General features: G+C 33.1%; 1 non-coding gene across 1 annotated transcript; it reads left to right on the top strand.

Moving 5' to 3' along the window:
- Positions 1-13,667: 13,667 nt before the first annotated feature.
- On the top strand, positions 13,668-13,774 carry LOC139894948 (small nucleolar RNA R71). Its single transcript, XR_011775421.1, has one exon. It is a non-coding gene; the product is annotated as a small nucleolar RNA R71 (small nucleolar RNA).
- Positions 13,775-22,378: the final 8,604 nt, after the last annotated feature.

The following is a 22,378-nucleotide window of genomic DNA, read 5'->3' as shown; positions in this document are numbered from 1 at the left end:
AATCATTTTCACACAAATCACCCTCAATAATTTAAATTGTTACTGATTTCTTGCAAATGAGGGCATTGCAAGATCTTAAGTGTGGGAAGAGGTTAAATTCTTTCGGATTTTATAATTTCTATCTTAAACACTTGGTTACCATTAAAAATGCTAGTAAAGCAGTAGTTGTATTAGAATCTAGTGCTCTCTAATAATAAAGAACAGCCCTAGTCTTATATACTGACTACCCAATTCTAGTAAAATTTTACAAAATTTTCAATTAAATGAACTCAAAATCATGTTTATACATATTTATGAACGATAAAACTAGGTTTTAACACCGAAATTATTGTTACCTCGGAAAGGACATAAATTGAGAAACAAACCAAAATGTTAAAATTCATTTAAAATGGAATAGAGGACGATAAAAAGGAAAATAAAAGCCAAGTGTGGGAAAATTTACCAAGTTATCTTAAACATATGTCACATATATCTGTAACAAATAACTGAAAATACTTTTGCTTTGGACTAAACTAAAAAGTTTTACCTGATTTACTGTAAGAAAGATGGATCTACACGATGAATCAATTCCATCATTAAAAGGAAGTAAAGTCTTCCGAAAAAAAAACGCGCTTCTTGATTTAGGTCATGAATTTGTCGTCCAGACCAGCTGTAGGTTGACGAAAAATATAGAAAAGTCATCACTAAAATCAGCAGGAAATCCACGGACCTCAGCATTAAACAGGGTCGCCAAGTGGTCAGATTTATCCTAACCATGAGAAAGATTTATCTCGTACAATGGGGGGGCACCATGCAAATTAGCTGGATAAGACTAATGAATTAGATCCCCAGAAAGGATAATCTCCTTAAAAGATCAAAAATCAGCTTTTAAAGCCTGATATTACTCAATCCTAGAGATTGACCTTAAAGATTGAGAATTACAAACTCATGGAATTTAATGATATCTATACTCGAGCTTGAACGAGAAAATATTTTGATTAAAATTACAAACCGATTTGTTTTCTGAAAACCCTATTTTCAATGCGTTCATTACCATTGAACGTAAAATCCTAGGAATTCACCTGGAATTCATTAGGTCACCTGAACCAAATCGGGTGTCAACCGTAAGAACGGTGGTTGCATAGTGGTCAAGGACAGGACCTTGTGCCAGACCGAAAAATTATAAGGGTGAGCCTTACTATTGCTCCTACCAAGGATAGTAATTGCGTCCGACACGTTATAGACCATAATTAAAAGCATGTCAGGGGACATTGCCTTAACACTTGCTTGTTCAACGCTTTCCTTTACAACCGGATGGTAGTTTACCGAAAGGTAATATACGGGACAAGTAAACTGGACGTGTTGCTTTCCAAATACAAGGTTAGCGAGTGGGTGACACAAAACCGCAAGTTTTGAGCTAAAATTTTCAAATCTGAAACCCACCAAACCCACAAAAATATTTTGCAAACACCGGTAAAGGGTTATTCCGGAAAACTTATCTAGGGTAAAAACTAGATTTAATTTTCAAAAGATCAAATGTTTTCATAAAGATCCAATTTCCTTAATGGATCTAAATTTTTATAGTCATGTGGGACTGTAAACCATATCGTTACTACCATTGTTTATACCGCCGTATAGAAATCACTGATGTACAAAGTGTGAAGAATAAAGAAGTGATTCTAGTATTTCAAGACGATATTGCTTGAGGACAAGCAACGCTCAAGTGTGGGAATATTTGATAATGCTAAAAACGAACATATATTTCATAGCATTATTCCTCAAGAAAGACAAGCTTTTAGTTGCAATTGTTCTATTTACAAGTGATATTAGTTTAAATAATAAAAGGTGAAGACAAAAGACAGATTCGACGAATTGAAGACGCAAACGACCAAAAAGCTCAAAAGTACAAAATACAATCAAAGAGGTTCCAATTATTGATAAGAAACGTCTCGAAATTACAAGAGTACAAGATTCAAAACGCAAAGTACAAGATATTAAATTGTAAGCAAGGACGTTCGAAAATCCGGAACCGGGACCAGAGTCAACTCTCAACGCTCGACGCAACGGACTAAAAATTACAAGTCAACTATGCACATAAATATAATATAATATATAAATAATTCTTAAAATTTATATATATATATTATATAAATATTTAAAATCGTCGGCAAGAAAGACTCCAAAAGGGACTGAGCTATAATTTCAAACTCCGTGACTCGCGGAGTTTGAAGGCCAAAAGGGCCGCGAGTCGCGGAGCCCCAAGTTTTCAAAATCCCTATAAAAGTAAACGAATTCTGATCGCAAAAATCAACAATATATCCATCCATCTCTCTATCTATATCGTAAAATATATATATATATATATATATTTATAATTTATATTTTAATTTTAATTATAATTCTAATAATAAGGGTATGTTAGCGAATGTTGTAAGGGTGTAAGTCGAAATTCTGTCCGTGTAACGCTACGCTATTTTTAATCATTGTAAGTTATGTTCAACCTTTTTACATTAATGTCTCGTAGCTAAGTTATTATTATGCTTATTTAATCCGTAGTAATCATGATGTTGGGCTAATTACTAAAATTGGGTAATTGGGCTTTGTACCATAATTGGGGTTTGGATAAAAGAACGACACTTGTGGAAATTAGACTATGAGCTATTAATGGGTTTTATATTAACTAAACAATACCTTGTTAATTTAATATATAAACTTATAATTCGACGTCTTTATATATAACCACATACGCTTTACTGGGTACGGTGGGCGGGATATCTATAAATACCAATAATTATTCATTTTACCAGATACGGAACTGGATTAATAGTTAATAGACTTGTTGAAACAGGGGTGAATTACATTCAAGGGTAATTGGTGTAATTGTTAACAAAGTAGTAAAACCTTGGTTTACACGCAGTCGATAACCTGGTGTATTCATTAAACAAAGTATTAAAACCTTGTTACAATTCGAATCCCCAATTAGTTGGAATATTTGACTTCGGGAATAAGAATAATTTGACGAAGGCTTTCGCTCTTTATATTTATGACTGATGGACTATTATGGACAAATCCGTATGGACATATTAAATAATCCAGGACAAAGGACAATTAACCCATGGGCATAAAACTAAAATCAATACGTCAAACATCATGATTACAGAAGTTTAAATAAGCATAATTCTTTTATTTCATATTTAATTTCCTTTATTTTATATTTAATTGCACTTCTAATTATCGCATTTTTATTGTTATTGTATTTAATTGCACTTTTAATTATCATATTTTTTAATTATCGCAAGTTTATTTTATCGCACTTTTATTATTCGCAATTTCATTATCGTTATTTACTTTACGCTTTAAATTAAGTCTTGTATTTATTTATTATTTAACATTTGGTTTTAACTGCGACTAAAGTTTTAAAATCGACAAACCGGTAATTAAACGGTAAAAACCCCTACTTTATAATAATAATATTACTTATATATATATTTGTATTTTTATAAAAGTAAACTAATATAGCGTTAAGCTTTGTTTAAAGATTTCCCTGTGGAACGAACCGGACTTACTAAAAACTACACTACTGTACGATTAGGTACACTGCCTATAAGTGTTGTAGCATGGTTTAAGTATATCCATTCTCTAAATAAATAAATATCTTGTGTAAAATTGTATCGTATTTAATAGTATTTTCCTAGTAAAATTTAATAGTATTTTATACCCCTTAGCTTTGACATCAGTAATATTAGCTTGAATAATAATACATATATAATTATTAAATTATTAATAGATATATAACACAAATAGTAACTATATATATAATTAACTTAGCTATATAATAAAAGTCTATACACCTATAAATGTGAAGGTTATAATCAAAATAACGTGCACTATATACGAACCTCACCGGTACATATGGCCTAGGGTAGTCCTTGTTGCCTTATAGGAATCGCTTGTGGATTTCGAATGTCAAGACATAGATTCTGGTCAAGAATCCTGGGCGCCCGGTAACAACTGACCATCAGAGTGACTTGTATGATAGCAACGAGATTTGGGTAAAGGTGTACAACATTTTGTTATAGATTATAACCCGAACTTTCTCTAATTAGAAAGTTACTATAAGTGGAAACTTTCCATAAATAGTAACTTTTCGAAAATGGATCTAAATTTTTATAGTCATGTGGGACTGTAAACCATATCGTTACTACCATTGTTTATACCGCCGTATAGAAATCACTGATGTACAAAGTGTGAAGAATAAAGAAGTGATTCTAGTATTTCAAGACGATATTGCTTGAGGACAAGCAACGCTCAAGTGTGGGAATATTTGATAATGCTAAAAACGAACATATATTTCATAGCATTATTCCTCAAGAAAGACAAGCTTTTAGTTGCAATTGTTCTATTTACAAGTGATATTCGTTTAAATAATAAAAGGTGAAGACATAAGACAGATTCGACGAATTGAAGACGCAAACGACCAAAAAGCTCAAAAGTACAAAATACAATCAAAGAGGTTCCAATTATTGATAAGAAACGTCTCGAAATTACAAGAGTACAAGATTCAAAACGCAAAGTACAAGATATTAAATTGTACGCAAGGACGTTCGAAAATCCGGAACCGGGACCAGAGTCAACTCTCAACGCTCGACGCAACGGACTAAAAATTACAAGTCAACTATGCACATAAATATAATATAATATATAAATAATTCTTAAAATTTATATATATATATATATTATATTAATATTTAAAACCGTCGGCAAGAAAGACTCCAAAAGGGACTGAGCTATAATTTCAAACTCCGTGACTCGCGGAGTTTGAAGGCCAAAAGGGCCGCGAGTCGCGGAGCCCCAAGTTTTCAAAATCCCTATAAAAGCAAACGAATTCTGATCGCAAAAATCAACAATATATCCATCCATCTCTCTATCTATATCGTAAAATATATATATATATATATATATATATATATATATATATATATATATATATATATATATATATATATATATATATATATATATATATATATATATATATATATATATATATATATATATATATATATATATATATATATATATATATATATATATATATATTTATAATTTATATTTTAATTTTAATTATAATTCTAATAATAAGGGTATGTTAGCGAATGTTGTAAGGGTGTAAGTCGAAATTCTGTCCGTGTAACGCTACGCTATTTTTAATCATTGTAAGTTATGTTCAACCTTTTTACATTAATGTCTCGTAGCTAAGTTATTATTATGCTTATTTAATCCGAAGTAATCATGATGTTGGGCTAATTACTAAAATTGGGTAATTGGGCTTTGTACCATAATTGGGGTTTGGATAAAAGAACGACACTTGTGGAAATTAGACTATGAGCTATTAATGGGTTTTATATTAACTAAACAATACCTTGTTAATTTAATATATAAACTTATAATTCGACGTATTTATATATAACCACATACGCTTTACTGGGTACGGTGGGCGGGATATCTATAAATACCAATAATTATTCATTTTACCAGATACGGAACTGGATTAATAGTTAATAGACTTGTTGAAACAGGGGTGAATTACATTCAAGGGTAATTGGTGTAATTGTTAACAAAGTAGTAAAACCTTGGTTTACACGCAGTCGATAACCTGGTGTATTCATTAAACAAAGTATTAAAACCTTGTTACAATTCGAATCCCCAATTAGTTGGAATATTTGACTTCGGGAATAAGAATAATTTGACGAAGGCTTTCGCTCTTTATATTTATGACTGATGGACTATTATGGACAAATCCGTATGGACATATTAAATAATCCAGGACAAAGGACAATTAACCCATGGGCATAAAACTAAAATCAACACGTCAAACATCATGATTACTTAAGTTTAAATAAGCATAATTCTTTTATTTCATATTTAATTTCCTTTATTTTATATTTAATTGCACTTCTAATTATCGCATTTTTATTGTTATTGTATTTAATTGCACTTTTAATTATCATATTTTTTAATTATCGCAAGTTTATTTTATCGCACTTTTATTATTCGCAATTTCATTATCGTTATTTACTTTACGCTTTAAATTAAGTCTTGTATTTATTTATTATTTTACATTTGGTTTTAACTGTGACTAAAGTTTTAAAATCGACAAACCGGTCATTAAACGGTAAAAATTCCCCTTTATAATAATAATATTACTTATATATATATTTGTATTTTTATAAAAGTAAACTAATATAGCGTTAAGCTTTGTTTAAAGATTTCCCTGTGGAACGAACCAGACTTACTAAAAACTACACTACTGTACGATTAGGTACACTGCCTATAAGTGTTGTAGCATGATTTAAGTATATCCATTCTCTAAATAAATAAATATCTTGTGTAAAATTGTATCGTATTTAATAGTATTTTCCTAGTAAAATTTAATAGTATTTTATACCCCTTAGCTTTGACATCAGTAATATTAGCTTGAATAATAATACATATATAATTATTAAATTATTAATAGATATATAACACAAATAGTAACTATATATATAATTAACTTAGCTATATAATAAAAGTCTATACACCTATAAATGTGAAGGTTATAATCAAAATAACGTGCACTATATACGAACCTCACCGGTACATATGGCCTAGGGTGGTCCTTGTTGCCTTATGGGAATCGCTTGTGGATTTCGAATGTCAAGACATAGATTCTGGTCAAGAATCCTGGGCGCCCGGTAACAACTGACCATCAGAGTGACTTGTATGATAGCAACGAGATTTGGGTAAAGGTGTACAACATTTTGTTATAGATTATAACCCGAACTTTCTCTAATTAGAAAGTTACTATAAGTGGAAACTTTCCATAAATAGTAACTTTTCGAAAATGGAAATTGTTTTAGAAAACCATTATCGTTAGTATATTTATTATACTTATGTCTATTAGGCTATATCTGATCGTACATTCTATCTCTAGGTTGAGATCTCGATCACGTCCGTTCCGTTCAATTCATTATTTTGTGGAATAACTCTTCTGTGCTACTAAGGTGAACTCATAGCCCCGCTTTTTACATATTTTAATGTATTTTATAAATCTTGGGGTGAGACACATGCTTGCTTTAAATGATTTTCAATTTAGACACAAGTGCCAAAACCTTTGATATGCAACTTCATGAGATTATTGTTAACTTGTATTCTTACATGCAAATCCCCGCCATAATATCGTTAGTTACTGGAATTGAAATGTTGCAAGCTTAATTATTGTGAGTAGGCCTATTGAGAGCAACGTCTCTTGATGTGTGCAGCGTGTAGTACGAAATACTATTATTTTTAATACGAAATACGATACAAATTACACAAGTTTTAATTATTTATAGAATGGATATACCTAAACCTTGCTACAATACTTATAGGCAGTGTACCTAATCGTAGGGTAGTGTAGTTTTTAGTAAGTCCGGTTTGTTCCACAAGGAGACGGCTTATTGTGTACACTATATTTTTAAACAATTATATTTGTATATATATATATGCCGTTTAATGACCAGTTTGTCGATTATAAATAAAGCGTAAAGATACATGACGATAATATAAATGACAGAATTTAAATTGCGATAAAGTAAATTGCAGTAATTAAAATGACAGTAAATAAAGGTACGATGAAATATGAAATAAAAGTATTATGCTTATTTTAACTTCCGTAATCATGATGTTTGATGTTTTGATTTTAATTTATTATTACCTAGGTTAATTGTCCTTTGTCCTGGCTTATTTGATACCTATGTGGGTTTTGCCCATAATAGTCCATCGATCATAATTATAATATGCTCATCAAATTAACCTTATTCCCGAAGTCAAATATTCCAACTAATGAGGGATTCGAACTATAACAAGGTTTTAATACTTTGTTAATAATTACACCAGGTTATCGACTACGTCTAATCCAAGGTTTTAATACTTTGTTAACAATTACACCAATTATCCTTGTATGTAATCCACCCCTGTTTTAATTAGTCCATGATACATTAATTTATTCACTTGGCTATAATGACTAATCAATTACCCAATCCAATTGATTAATTAAATGATTGTAAATGATGTTGTATAAACGTCACTAAATAGGATATTTGTAATCAATTTAATAATTATTAGATTAACTAATTTGAAGATAGGTTCGAAAGGTTCTAATGAGTTGTCATTCAATTAGACAATACCCCCTACCTATTAATAGTCAATAGTCCAATGTTCACAAGTGTCGGTCTTTTGTTCAAACCCGAATTATGGTACAAAATCCAATAACCCCATCTTAATATTTAGCCCAACATCACAATTACTTTGGCTCAAATAAGGATAATAATAACTTAGTTACGAGACATTAATTTAAAAAGGAAGAACATAGCTTACAGTGGTGATTAATCGTGTAGCGTTACACGGACAGAGTTCCGTCTTACAAAACCTTAAAACATTTCTTACATTAACCCAATTATTATTAAACTTAATTTAAACTTTAAATTATAAATATAAATATAAATATATATAATTCTTTACAGAGGAAGAAAGAAAATTGAGGTGTGTATAATTCGTTCAATTCGTCGCCTTTTATAGCACCTGACCAGCATTTTACTTCCATGCGATCGCATGGGGATATAGCACAGAAGCCATGCGATCGCATGGCCCCTCTGGCCAGCTCACAATCCTTTGTTTTTTAGTTTACCGACACTTTATTTAAATATATATATATAATATATATAATTTTATATAATTATATATATATTATATTATATTCTTGTGCATAGTTGACTTGTAATTTTAGCTCCGTTGACTTGCGCATTGATGCTTGATTTATGTCCCGGTTCTGGATTTTCGAACGTCATTTCGTACGATTTAATATATTGTACTTTGCGTTCCTCGACTTGTACTCTTGTTATTTTTGGATGTTTCTCGTCAATAAATTGAACCACTTGAATTATATCTTGTACATTTGAGCTTTTTGGTCATTTGCGACTTCAAATCTTCGTTTTCTTCTTTTGTCTTTGCACTTATTTATTTAAACGATTATTATTATATAAAATAGAATAATAGTAACTAAAAACTTTACATATCAGAAGGATATTGCGACTAAATATATGTTTATTTGGAGTACTATCAAATATCCCCACACTTGAACGTTGCTTGTCCTCAAGCAATACATAACTTAAAATAAAATCACACTTCACTCGAATCACTTTTTTATTCTCACACTTTATACATCAGTGATTTTGATACATCGGTATAAACAATGATACTAACGATGTGATTTACAGTCCCACATGACTATGAAAATTTAGATCCTTTAAGGAAATTGGATCTTTATGAAAACATTTGATCTTTTGAAAATTCATTCTAGCTTTTACCCTAGACAAGTTTTCTAATTTGAACCTTCACCGGTGTTCGCAATATGTTTTTGTGGGTTTTGTGGGTTTCAGATTTTAAAATTTTAGCTCAAAACTTATGGTTTTGTGTCACCCACTTGCTAACCTTGTATTAGAAAAGCAACACGTCCAGTATACTTGCTCCGTATATTACCTTTGGGTAAACTACCGTCCGGTTGTAAAGGAAAGCGTTGAACAAGCAACTGTTAAGGCAATGTCTAATGACATGCAGATGTTCATGGTTCACAATGTGTCGGATGCAATTACTATCCTTTGTAGGAGAAATAGTAAAGATTAACCTATAATTTTTCGGTCTGGCACAAGGTCCTGTCTTTGACCATGCTATGCAACCACCGTTCTTACGGTTTACACCCGATTTGGTTCAGGTAACCTAATGAATTCCAGGTGAATTCCTAGGATTTTACGTTCAATGGTAATGAACGCATTGAAAATAGGTTTTTAGAAAACAAATTGATTTTAATTTGATCAAAATATTTTCTCGTTCAAGCTCGAGTTTAGATATCATCGAATTCCATGAGTTTGTAATTCTCAATCTTTAAAGTCAATCTCCAAGATTGAGTAATATCAGGCTTAAAAGCTGATTTTTAATCTTTAAGGAGGATTATCCTTTCTGGGGGTCTGATTCATTAGTCTTATCAAGCTAATTTGCACAGTGCCCTCTCCATTTTATGAGACTGATCCTCTCATGGTTAGGATAAGTCTTACCACTTGGCGACCCTGTTTGATGCTGAGGTCCGTGGATTTCATGCTGATTTTAGAGATGACTTTTCTAGATTTTTAGTCAACCTACAGCTGGTCGGGACGACAACTTCCTGACATAAATCAAGAAGTGCGTGTCTTTTTCGGAAGAGTTTACTTCTTTTTAAATCAAGTGGCACATTTCTTTCAAATATATTATAAGAAATCGGGTAAAACTGATTAAAATCGTCCAAAACAAAAGTACTTTCAAATATTTGTACAAAAATATGTGATATGTGATTTAAATAACTTGGTAAATTTTTCCCACACTTGGCTTTTATATTTCTTTCTTTGCCTTTTTATTCTCTTCCATTTCATTTTAACTGAATTCAAGCGTTTTGGGTTGTTTCTCAATTTATGTCCTTTCCGAGGTAACAATAATTTCGGTGTTAATACCTAGTTTTATTGTTCATAAATATGTATAAACAAGATTTTGAATTCATTTATTTGAAAATTTTGAAAATTTTTACTAGAAGTAGTTAGTCAGTATATAAGACTAGGGCTGTTCTTTATTATCAGAGAGCACTAGATTCTAATACAACTACTGCTTTACTAGTAAAATTTAACGGTGGCTATTAAACCAAGTGTATAAGTCAAATGTTTAAAACCTGAAAGAATTTAATCCCTTCCCCACACTTGAGATCTTGCAATGCCCTCATTTGCAAGAAATCTGTAAAAATTTAAATTCATGAGGGTGATTAGTGTAGAAAAGTGATTAAAAATACCCAGTTTGTAATTACTAAGCTCGTCGAATGATAGATGGCGCGCCTCATCGTTCATTCCTTTTGTTGTAATTTCACATGTGTTTAGCGTCTTATTGTCAAAATTAGTAGCTTTTGCTGAACTTAATGCCAGTCTTTGAAAGTGCGATGTTTTACCCTGTTTTACATAAGGTAAACTACAAACATATATATATATATATATATATATATATATATATATATATATATATATATATATATATATATATATATATATATATATATATATATATATATATATATATATATATATATATATATATATATATATATTATAAAATCTTTATTTATTAAAACAATTTAAATGAATAATTTTTTTTAAAATTTTGTTTCCTTTTACTTTAGGTAGAGGTAGTTTCGATACGTTTACCTAGTCCATCCCTCGACAAAATTTAAAAATTGTCGTTTTAAAGCGATTGTTTTAGAAACAAAGATTTTCGGGTTTTTTTAATTTTTTTGGCATACTTTAGATCAGTAATATTAAAAATAATGATAACAAAATTTTTTTCCCCGCCCCCGGGTAAAGCAATTTCGATTCTATGATCTAGTCTTTAACTCACGACGAATTTTAGAAATCATTTTTTTTAAACTTAATGAAATAAAGTAAATTTTTGTTTTTAAAATTCACACAAAACATAAATTTAAAAAGCGTATTAATTTCATACAAAACCTACAAAACAAAAAATTCAGAATGGGGGGAGAAAACTAGTTCTTTAGTGTCTGCTAGTGGAAAAGACCAATCGGATTCCATTCTCGAAACTACACGAGAACAGAACAACTAACTCTAGACAACATGTTCTTTTTAGAACATCTGAATCTCCCCACACTTAGGTAGCTGTGGAGTCAAAATTTGATTAACTTCATCGTTAATTTCTCTTGGACCATAATCAACTTGCATATCTGTGACTTTTGCTTTAAGCCATTGGTCGGATTCCTGTGTAATATCCACAAATTCAACTAGTTTCGCCTTTTCTTTAGGCGATAGATTGGATACTAACCGGTTACTTAACTTAAAGTTCCCATTGGTTCTAGCATCGCGAATTCGTTTAATAAGTTTCTTTATTGAACTGTTAATAACGGGGTCATTTAATTTCGTATCAACAACGGGTTCTTTGTTATCAGGTCATCATTAGGTGTTACTTCATTTTTCCCACACTTAGTCGTTTTATTATTGTTAAGCACTACCGTTGGAGTTGGTAAAACAACATGGTTCTTACCAATCGTTTTTGTTGGTTCAATGGTTTTGGCTGGTGGAGTTTTAAACTTTCGAATCATAAAGGTGACTGATTTGTCACCATCACTAAGTGTCAGTCTACCCTTTCTTACATCAAATAACGCCCCGGTGGACGCTAAGAATGGTTGACCTAAAATTAGAGGAATGTTTGAGTCCTCTTCTATGTCAATGACAATAAATTCGACTAAAAAGGTTAAATTACCCACTTGAACGGGTAGGTTGTCAGCAATTCCAACTGGGTACCTAATGGTTTGATCAAAGAGTCGAACACTCATTTCCATTGGACTTAACTCACCTACTCCTAATGTCTTATATAATGAAAGAGGTATAACACTCACACTTGCACCTAAATCTGCTAGTACATCATACATGACACAATCACTAAGTAGACAAGGAATAATAAATTCACCCGGATCACCCAAATTGGGTGGAGGTTTCGGTGGAACTGTCTTCACCGGGTTTATTTTTACGGTTTTTGTTTCTTGTACTTTTTTATTCTTCTTCTTCTTTCCAAAGGTATCACAAACTTTATTACCTATTACTTGCTCATACTCAACTCCTTTTCATGGAAAAGGGATGGGTGGTCTGTAGGGTGCCACCACTGGCTTTACATACTCGGGTGGTGGTGGTGGTGTTGTAACTTCTTCATTGTTACTTACATCGAAAACCTTCCCATCTTCTGATGATGGTTTTTCTGAATTTGTTGACACCATATTAACATTTTCATTCCTAGGATTTACTTCAGTATTACTCGGTAGCTTTCCTTGTTCCCTCTCACTCATCATGCTAGCAAGAGTACCTACGTATTTTTCTAGATTCAAAATGGAAGCTTGTTGAGTTCTTAATGACTGATCAAACCTCTCATTTGTTTGGGTTTGAGATGTAATAAATTGTGTTTGAGATTCCATTAGCTTTGCCATCATTTCTTCCAGATTTGGCTTTTTCTCTTCGGTTTGTTGTGGTGGTTTATACAAGCTAGGTCTTTGTTGATTGAAAGTGTTGTTTTGAGTTGGTTGGTTAATCGGACCTTGTTGGTTGTACGAGTTATTGTTTGGCCCATTTGGATTGTAAAGAATGTTTTGATTTCGATTGAAGTTTGGCCTTAGCGGTTGATAATTATTTTGATAATTATTTCCCGGCCTTTGGTTCATGTAGGAAACATTCTCACGTTGTTCCATAGTTTGCTCAATGTGACAATCTTTCGTTAAGTGTGGTCCACCGCATTGCTCATAACTGATTCGTATTGCGTGAATATCTTTAGTCATCTTTTCCATTCGTCTCTCGAAAGCATCTATTTTTGCGGAAACGGAATGAAAGTCATGGCTAGAATCGGCTCTAGCCGCTTTAGATGAACGAAAAATATCTTTTTCTTGGTGCCACTCATGTGAGCGGGATGCTGTGTTATCAATAATTTTGTGAGCTTCAGTTGCGGTTTTCTTCATAATGGAACCACCAGCTGCTGTGTCGATGTCTTTTCGTGTAGCAACATCGCATCCTTGGTAGAATATTTGCACTATTTGAAAAGTGTCTAAACCGTGTTGAGGACATCCTCTCAACAATTTTCCGAATCTTGTCCACGCCTCATATAATGTTTCATTTGGCTTTTGCGCGAATGTAATAATTTCTTCTTGAAGTCTCACGGCTTTAGATGCCGGAATGAATCTTTTTAGAAATTTCCTAACTAAAACATCCCATGTATAAATCGCTCCTTCAGGTAATGATTCTAACCAATCTTTGGCTTCTCCCTTTAAAGTCCAGGGAAACAACATGAGATAGATATGTTCATCCTCAACTTCTCTGATTTTAAATAGAGTACAGATCCTATTAAAGGTTCGAAGATGTTTGTTTGGATCTTCTTTTGGCGTACCACTATATTGGCATTGATTAGTTAGCATGTGTAGGATTTGTCCTTTGATTTCATAATCTGGCGCATTAACATCTGGCTTAATAATGGCATGACCTTGGCCAGTGCGTGTGACTCTCATTCGATCTTCCATACTTAAAGGTTCCGTTATTTCCATATTTGAAATTGTTGAATCCGAATCACTAGAAGATTCTGATTTAACAGTTTGTGGTTTAGGAGGAATTATTAGTGGTTCTGGATCTTGGAATTGTCCATGAATATCCTCCGAGTTCTCAATTGTGAAGTCGGGTACAAAAAATGGATTATCGGAAATTTGAATTGGAGTACTTTTTCGACTAGATGATGATTCTAAAGAAAAATCAACGACGACAATATTGGCTAGATGTCTTGATCGGGTTACAGGTGGTGAACGTATGAAAGGTGGTGAACATTTTGCTCGGTGCATTCACTGAATATCCTATTAGTTATAAAATTAAAAATTATATAAGTTATCAAATTAATAGACTTTTCTGATTTTTCCCACGTTTCGAATAGCCAATAGATGCAGCAGGTAGCCAGGACCCTTTAAATCGGAAGCCCAAAACTCGCCACTAACAAATCCAACTATTACTACGAACCAGAAAATTTTGGATGTCTATCAATTTAATTGCTTAAAATAATTTTTCGTCAATATTTAAAGAAGACAAAAATCTATATCCTAAAAACTAGAGCGTAGAAATGAGAAAGAAAAAGAAGCGCACCGAAAAACGTCGAAAAATAAAAATAAGAAAGAAAAACGTCGAAACTTAAAAGTCTAAAAACTAAATCTAAAAAGTTGCGCCAAAAGGTATTAAGGCTTAAAAGGAATTCTATATCCAAAACGACAATAACTTAAAAGGCACTAAAATATATAAAATGCGTCGCAAAATTTTAAAGCGCCTAAGTCTTAATCTAAAGAAAAAGCACTTAAGGGATTTTAAAGCAAAGCTTAAAAATCTAGGAAAACTACGTCAAAAACTAAGCTTAAAACTATATAACGAACGATAAATATTATGAATAAATGATAAAAATACAAATTATAACTAAAATGATAAAAATACAAATTTTATAAAAATATTATTATTTTATAAAAATATTAATCTATATATGTAAATAATAAATACTAAACTTAAAACACAAGATTAATTAAAAACTAAAACTAATTATTAGTAAATATAAACCCTACTTAATTAATTAATAATAATAATAACCCTAATCGTATTTAATGCGTACGAGGATTTCAACCTGTCAGCTCACTCATGCGTTTGCATGAGATTTAGGTTTCTGGGTCATGCGATCGCATGGCCCAATTTTCCAAAATTGATTCGGGCTGGTACCAGTTTCGACCTAAATTTAATTTATTTATTTTTTTTGATTTTTTTTTAATTTTCAAAATATTACAAAATAATTATAAAATTTAGAACAAACTTATATTTTAAAATAAAATAAAAATACTTATTAATTATAAACAAAATCTTAAATAAATATATATATATATATATATATATATATATATATATTTAAATTTTTTATTTTTTATTTTATTATTTTTTTTACACTTATTATAAATACAAAATATTTTTACGAAATAAGAAATAATATATTTAAAAAAAATATAGTTTTACTAAAATATAGCGTAAAAATATAGCGTTTCGCCGGTTCCCCGGCAGCGGCACCAAAAACATGATGTGTGCAGCGTGTAGTATGAAATACTATTATTTTTAATACGAAATACGATACAAATTACACAAGTTTTAATTATTTATAGAATGGATATACTTAAACCTTGCTACAACACTTATAGGCAGTGTACCTAATCGTAGAGTAGTGTAGTTTTTAGTAAGTCCCGTTCGTTCCACAAGAAGACGGCTTATTGCGTACACTATATGTTTAAACAATTATATTTGTATAAATATATATATATATATATATATATATATATATATATATATATATATATTAGTAATATAGTAGTATTATTATTATTATAAAAGGGGGGTTTTACCGTTTAATGACCGGTTTGTCGATTTTAAATAAAGCGTAAAGATAAATGACGATAATATAAATGACAGAATTTAAATTGCGATAAAGTAAATTGCAGTAATTAAAATGACAGTAAATAAAGGTACGATGAAATATGAAATAAAAGTATTATGCTTATTTAGACTTCCGTAATCATGATGTTTGACGTTTTGATTTTAATTAATTGTTACCCGGGTTAATTGCTCTTTGTCCTGGCTTATTTGATACCTATCTGGGTTTTGCCCATAATAGTCCATCGGTCATAATTATAATATGCTCGTCAAATTAACCTTATTTCCGAAGTCAAATATTCCAACTAATTAGGGATTCGAACTATAACAAGGTTTTAATACTTTGTTAATAATTACACCAGGTTATCGACTGCGTGTAATCCAAGGTTTTAATACTTTGTTAACAATTACACCAATTATCCTTGTATGTAATCCACCCCTATTTTAATTAGTCCATGATACATTAATTTATTCACTTGGCTATAATGAATAATCAATTACCCAATCCAATTGATTAATTAAATGATTGTAAACGATGACGTATAAACGTCACTAAATAGGACATTCGTAATCAATTTAATAATTATTAGATTAACTAATTTGAAGATAGGTTCGAAAGGTTCCAATGAGTTGTCATTCAATTAGACAATACCCCCTACCTATTAATAGTCAATAGTCCAATGTTCACAAGTGTCGGTCTTTTGTCCAAATCCGAATTATGGTACAAAATCCAATAACCCCATCTTAATATTTAGCCCAACATCACAATTACTTTGGCTCAAATAAGCATAATAATAACTTAGTTACGAGACATTAATTTAAAAAGGAAGAACATAGCTTACAGTGGTGATTAATCGCGTAGCGTGACACGGACAGAGTTCCATCTTACAAAACCTTAAAACATTTTTTACATTAACCCAATTATTATTAAACTTAATTTAAACTTTAAATTATAAATATAAATATATATAATTCTTTACAGAGGAAGAAAGAAAATTGAGGTGTGTATAATATGTTCAATTCGTCACCTTTTATAGCACCTGACCAGCATTTTACTTCCATGCGATCGCATGGGGATATAGCACAGAAGCCATGAGATCGCATGGCCCCTCTGGCCAGCTCATAATCCTATGTTTTTTAGTTTGCCGACACATTATTTAAATATATATATATAATATATAATTTTATATAATTATATATATATTATATTATATTCTTGTGCAAAGTTGACTTGTAATTTTAGCTCCGTTGACTTGCGCGTTGATGCTCGGTTTATGTCCCGGTTCTGGATTTTCGAACGTCCTTTCGTACGATTTAATATCTTGTACTTTGCGTTCCGCGACTTGTACTCTTGTCATTTTTGGATGTTTCTCATCAATAAATTGAACCACTTGAATTATATCTTGTACATTTGAGCTTTTTGGTCATTTGCGTCTTCAAATCATCGTTTTCTTCTTTTGTCTTCGCACTTATTTATTTAAACGATTATTACATAAAAATAGAACAATAGTAACTGAAAACTTTACATATCGGAAGGATATTGCGACTAAATATATGTTCATTTGGAGCACTATCATCTCTACCCAATGACCGATCGTCAAGGGGGTACATAATAATGATTACCGACACCCGTACAGTGTCAGGGGTTAATGTTTAGCTCGATATTATAACTCATGGCATATTGAATATTTTGATATTTTGAAATAAATCTTGTGGTCTAAACTTATTAATTATTAAACCTATGATGTTCACTCAACCATTGTGTTGAGATTTTAAGCATGTTTGTCTCAGGTGATGAATAGCTTATGTGCTGCCCTATGTTGCTTGTTTGCTGTTGCATTGGAGTCCACATTATCTATATTTTAACATTTGTTAAAAATTTATTACTTTTGGGTTTACCATGTAAAACAATTCATTTTCCGCTGCAATTAAATTACTGATTTTATTAAACGTCTTATTTAGAGTCGTTCTCGTTTATATAACTGTGTGATGATATTGGAAAAGTCATATTTACCCCCGACCCTATTTGGGTGTAAGACAGATTGGTATCAGAGCACAGTTTGTTATAGAGAACCAGGATTGCATTTATGTGTGCCTTATGTGTTAGTTAGAGTGCCTTAGCAATCTATAGGACTATGACCTTTCCTGACTTAAGATTTTAGTGCCTTTCCTTATTATTTCCTTTCGTGCTTTTACATCTACCTTAGAAACATTCTGATTCCTTTCTTTCCTTTCTTTTAGGATGTCAAGCCACAACCCGATCATTATTTCTGACTCCGAAGAATCTGATATGGAAAGATCCGTTCACACTCCAGTTTATGGACCCATTTCTCCACCAACATCTCCAATTTACCGACCGGCTACTCCACCCGCATCTTCGGTCTACACACCTGCCACTCCACCACACTCATCAGTGAAGGAAGAACCTCAAAATGATTATGATGGGGACGATGAGTGTGATGATGAAGAGATTGAAGAACACATTGAAGGTGAGGATGATTCCGAGTAGGAACCCGAGGAAGAGTCCGAACCCGAAGAAGAGGAAGTGGTTTGGGAACCAGCTAATGAGGAGGCTAATCCGGCTTATGATGGTCTTGGAGTTATCCGCAGTTTAGAAGATGATTCCGAGGAGGTAGATGAACCTCCTGTTACTAAGACTCCCTCACCTAAGAGGAAGGATCCGGAGACTCCCGCTACTGATGATGCTAGTACATCTAAGAGGCCAAAGGCTTCCGAGTTTGTCTATACTGAGTATGAACATGCTCTAGTTCGGTGTGATATCATGAACCTACAGAGTCGCACAGTAACTTTGAGAGATACATTCCGCGATCGTTTGGCTAAGATGGAGAAGCGCATGGACTATACAGACAGCGATGTGAAAAGGGTCTATGACAAGTTCTTCGTGATGTTTGCTAGGCAAGAAAGAGAGCTCGACCGCCAGCATTATGCACTGGTGGAATTAGAGAAGTTTGTAATGTACTTCAAGGGGTACATTAAGGATCATTTCAAGCCTCCATCACCTAAGAAAGATTAGATCTTAGGATTCTCATTCATTTCCATTTCCGTTATTTATGTAAGGGCATATTCCTAAGTTATATTGGTTTTCTTTGATTCATGTAAAACTAGTGGTTACTTATGATCTAATTCAAGTATTTTGATTACATCTTATCATTCCTACCACTTATCATACCTCAATTCGTATCTGTTGGATATATCTGTTTGGTTGTATTTGTTATGTGAACCTTGTACATTTATTAAACTTATCATTTATTAGCACTACGAACCCTTCAACTAATACTGTATTTATGTATTGAAGAATGATGGCTCAATCAACTCGAGGTGCTACCAATATCCCGAATGTCTCTTTGACTCCTACACAATTCCAACAGCTGTTGGCCGCTGCTCAAGGAAATCATAACAATCACCATGGGAACAACCAAGGAAATCCTCCCACTTCTTGCAGCTACAAGGAGTTTATGAATTGCAATCCTCTGTCCTTTAAGGGGAGTGAGGAAGCTGTCGAACTGACTCGTTGGTTCGAGAAGCTCGAATCCATATTTCGCATCTGTAATTGTGCGCATGTCGACCGAGTGAAGTATACCACTCATATGCTAAGTGTCTTAGCTCTAACATGGTGGAATGACTATGCCCAAAATGTGGGGCTAGATGCTGCAAACGCCATTCCATGGCATGTTCTGAAACGAATGATGACAGAAAAATTCTGTTCGCGAAACCAAATTCAAAAGTTGGAAGTTGAGTTATGGGAATTGAAGGTAAAAGGAACCGACATTGAAGCTTATACCAACAGGTTTATAGAGTTGGTTACTTTGTGCCCAGAGATGGTAACAACTGAGCAGAAAAAGATAGAAAGGTACATTGAAGGCCTTCCTAAAGAGATTCAGGGAAATGTCATTGTTGCTAGTAAGGAGACTTTAGATGCAGTGATACTAATGGCTCAAAACCTCATGATGGATAAGAGAAGAAAAGTCACGGAAAATAAACAAGCTGAGGCCAAGACAAATGAGGGCAAAAGGAAATTTAAATCTGCTCAGGGATCGAACCAAGGTTCAAATAAGAAAGTTGCCGATAATTCAAAAGGAGTTTACTCTGGGAAACAACCTTTCTGTAAGCGTTGTGAGAAACACCATTCTGGGTGGTGCAAGGCTGAATGCACCAAGTGTATGAAGATTTGCCATATAGCCAAGAATTTTAGAGTTGCAGTTCCTCCAACGGATACTTCTGCAACAAAATCCAACGTAGTCGTTCCTACATGCTATGACTGTGGTGAAAAAGGGCATTTTCACAACCAGTGTCCAAAGAAAAAGGGTAACACGGGAAATGCTAAAAGTCGAGCATTTGTGATGACTGCTGAAGAAGCCCGTGATGATGAAGTGATAACTGGTATGTTTCTTGTTAACAACTTCTATGCTACTGTTTCATTTGATTCTGGTGCGGATAGAAGTTATGTGTCTACTGAGTTTTGTGCCTTATTCACTGAAAAACCGCAAGCCTTAGAAATTAAGTGTCTTGTAGAAGTAGCAAATGGTAAGGTTATGAAAGTGGACAATGTATATAAAAATTGTGATCTGGTTTTAGCCGACAAACACTTTAAGATCGACCTATTGCCAGTCGAATTAGGAAGCTTTGATGTAGTCGTAGGGATGGATTGGTTACGCCCATTAAGAGCTACAATCATGTGCTATGAGAAAACCATTAACATACCTCTTGAACATGGGGAAACCTTAATTGTTCAAGGGAAGATGAGTGGTTCCAAACTCAACATCATCTCTTGCATCAAGACCCGTAAGTATCTAATGAAGGGATACCAAGCCATTTTAGCTCATGTTAAGGAAGTCGAATCGGAAGAGAAACGAATTGAAGATGTGCCGGTCATTAGAGACTTTCCTGAAGTATTTCCTGAAGAACTCCCTGGTCTCCCTACCCAATGACAGGTTAAGTTTCAGATTGATTTGGCCCCCGGTGCTGCACCTGTTGCAAAGGCACCATACCGCTTGGCTTCACCAGAGATGAAGGAATTATCTAACCAACTCCAAGAACTTTTGGAGAAAGGTTTCATTCATCCTAGCTCATCTCCGTAGGGAGCACCCGTTCTATTTGTCAAGAAGAAAGATGGTACGTTGAGGATGTGTATTGATTACCGGGAACTCAACAAGCTAACCATCAAGAATCGTTATCCACCCTCGTGTATTGATGACCTATTTGACCAATTGCAAGGGTCCAGCGTCTATTTAAAGATTGATCTTAGGTCCGATTACCATCAGTTGAAAGTCAAGGAAACCGATGTGTCTAAGACTGCTTTCCGAACTCGATACGGACATTATGAGTTTCTTATCATGCCTTTTGGTTTAACCAATGCTCCTGCCATATTCATGGATCTTATGAACCGTGTATGCAAGCCATATCTTGACAAGTTTGTGATCGTCTTTATCGATGACATTCTAATCTACTCTAAGAGCGAGAAAGAGCATGAACAACATTTGTGATTGATTCTAGAGCTCTTAAAGAAGGAATAACTGTATGCTAAATTCTCCAAGTGTGAATTTTGGATGCGAACCGTACAATTCCTCGGACATGTACTTAATTGTGAAGGAATACATGTCAATTCAGCGAAGATCACCGCTATTCAAACCTGGGAATTGCCTAAGAATGCGAAGCATATTTGCCAATTTTTGGGACTTGCTGGTTATTACCTAAGGTTCATCAAGGATTTTTCTATTCTAGCCAAACCTCTTACTAAACTAACTCATAAGGGGAAGAAGTTTGAGTGGTCCGAAGAACATGAATCTGCTTTTAAGGTTTCGGATGTGTTTTGATGCAACATTAAAAGGTTATTATCTATGCATCGAGACAGTTGAAGAAACATGAGAAGAACTATACCACACATGACCTGGAATTAGGAGCCGTGGTATTTTCACTAAAGATGTGGAGACATTACCTCTATGGGGTTAGAATCACGGTGTATACCGATCATAAAAGTCTTCAACATATCTTTGACCAGAAGCAATTAAACATGAGGCAAAGGCATTGGATTGAGTTATTAAATGACTACGATTGTGAACTTCGATATCATCCTGGCAAGGCAAATGTAGTAGTCGATGCCCTTAGTAGAAAGGATCGTGCCAAACCGATCCGAGTGCGAGCTTTAAATATACGTATTCGTACGAATCTAACATCTCAAATTCGTGAAGCACAACTTGAGGCATGGAATGAAGAGAATGTCCAACTTGAGGGACTGAAAGGTCTCGAAAAGCAACTTGAACTCAAGGGAAACGGAACAAGGTATTTCAATAACCGAATCTGGGTCC

This window comes from Rutidosis leptorrhynchoides, chromosome 2 (assembly GCF_046630445.1).
Source record: "Rutidosis leptorrhynchoides isolate AG116_Rl617_1_P2 chromosome 2, CSIRO_AGI_Rlap_v1, whole genome shotgun sequence".
NCBI classification, from domain to species: domain Eukaryota; kingdom Viridiplantae; phylum Streptophyta; class Magnoliopsida; order Asterales; family Asteraceae; genus Rutidosis; species Rutidosis leptorrhynchoides.
This window is presented reverse-complemented; position numbering and strand designations above follow the sequence as displayed.